The sequence below is a fragment of the Amblyomma maculatum genome, chromosome 3 (genome assembly GCF_055883805.1).
Source record: "Amblyomma maculatum isolate TAMU_Amacu chromosome 3, ASM5588380v1, whole genome shotgun sequence".
Classification (NCBI taxonomy): Eukaryota; Metazoa; Arthropoda; class Arachnida; order Ixodida; family Ixodidae; genus Amblyomma; species Amblyomma maculatum.
Window position 1 is genome coordinate 74,675,270 of NC_139346.1, and position 2,312 is coordinate 74,677,581.

Below are 2,312 nucleotides of genomic sequence, written 5' to 3' on the forward strand. Positions count from 1 at the left end.
GGACAGTCTGGATCTGTTGTCGACGCCGTGGCTAGACGCAGCTGTTCCGCCGGTAGATTGGGCGTGGTTTTGCATGCTTTCTTTCCGGCCTTGCATTACGCTCCGCTGCGAGGGCGGATTTGCTAAGCAAAGCTCTCAAACGTCCTTGTGTTGGCGTCGAACAATCTGCAATGCAAGCTCGAAGAAACTCCCGGTAACAGTACAGTAGTTACGACGTTATGCACTAGTGACCAATGAACCGCATTCTTCTTCTTCGTCGGTAAATGGCACACACCCACAAAGGGGATTGGCCAGGGCTCTCTGTGGACAGCCGCATGCATTGCAGATGCTGGATTACTCTAATAAATCAATTATACACTGAACAAGAAACAGTGTTTAGGATCGTAGAAATATCTAGAAGCAAAAAAAATGACGATTAAAATTTTTTGAAATCTGGAATCATGGAATCTAATTAGCAAGGGCATCTATCCTATTGACAAATTTGAGGCAACGTCAATTTTAAACTCGTGCTGGAAGAGAGAAGAAGCCGGACCGACCAAGTAAATTTCATTTGTGTTATGAGATTTTAAATGACCCTTCTCTAAAACCTCCAGCAAGCAAGAGGAAAACTCTAAAGCCTATGGTGTTGATTTTGTTTTCCAAATGCTTCGTATTCATCAGCTGGGGCGCTGCTGCTCTCTTCGGATAGACAGACACGCGCAGGCGATTGCCCATGAGTACAGCGGCGATATACAAACTCTCTGGAAATTTTTTAGAAGCAGTAATTACAAGCAAAAGGGGAACTTTCTTCGATTACAGATGCAAAACATATTTGAAACAAAGGGAAATTAAGGCCTTTTAGGGTGACAAATGGAATGTTTAAATTACAATCACTGAAGTGCGCAAAGTGGGAAGCATACGTTAAACACTTAACGATAGAGGCCTCGATTTTTCATTATTTCTTACAGCGATGCTGGTTAAGCCGGAGGTTGTTTCGTGTACCGTGTGCAGCTGGCTGCGTTCGAAGTACTGGCGTCACCGTAACCAGATGTGACGTCTTGATCAATGTGTCGTGATCATGACGTCACATCCAGTCATGCCTAATAACCGGTAATTTGGCCACCTCTGGAACTTTAACGTGTGCGTACATCCCACAATCTAAGGATGCGTCTCCATTGTAATAGAGGGTTTACAAAAGTACGTCTGGCCACCGTGAGCGGTACGCTGATCCCGCGCTGGCCGCCATATTTTGTTCGCTCCATCCGTTCGCTTCGTGTCCGTTCGTCAGCGCTCGCCGTTTTGTTCGCGCTTTTCACGTTTTAACCTAGTGTGCTGTGCTTGGACCTTTCTTCGGTCCCTGGCGGTTTCTGTTAGCGACGCCTAGAAGGGTATTTTGACAGCCGAGACGTGGCGGGGCCCACCGGCCGCGCTGCCTAGCGCAGTTACAAATTGCTTTACGAGTCATACATGGCCCCTCGGCAATCCGCAGCGTTATCCCTATCCAGGAACAGTATCCAGAGTTCTGTAATGTGGATTTTTTTTGTCTGTGCGCCTTCGCTGTTTACTTAAACGCCTATGAGAGATCATCGCGAGTTTGTTTGGTTGGTTTGCGCAATCACCGTCGCTCATCCTACTGGAAGATACTTGGTTGGTGAAATGAGCGTGGATGCATTTTATTTTATGATAAAAGGATCGTGCGTAATTAGACGTAAGTTGGACTGGCGCTTAGCACTTTCCTTCCCATGCCGTTGGCGCTGTAGTTGGCATTAGTCTCGGAAATAATCGGGGGCTGCGTAAAAAAAAAACGTGCCATGGTAATTTGTGCTTCCAGCGATTGAATATTGATTTGTGTGGGATAGACGAGGACAATAAAATATATGTAATTAATTGATAAATTGATGAAATAAAGAATCAAAAAAGGGAAAAATTGGAAATTAAGGGTTTAAAGGTGTCAAAATGAAAAACCAGTGCTTGGTGATGCTAAGGAAGAAAACTTAGAATGTGTAATTTATTAATTGAAATAATTGAAGAATGTGTTCAAATGTGTCAAATTGCTCAGAATGGAAAGCCGATTGTTGCTGACGCATGCGTATTGGTGTATAAAAATATAAAGCATCAAATAAAATAAAAATAAATAAAAAAATGATAGAAATATAACATAACATACATAACATAGAAATATAACATACATAACAACATATAACATACTACACTTGTGTGTAGTAGGTTACTTTTGATAAATTCATATTTCACTGCATTGAATTCTTTTCGCCCCTCCGGATAGGGCCCAGTTAGGGCCTGCGGTATTTGGTAAATAAAATAAATAAATAAAA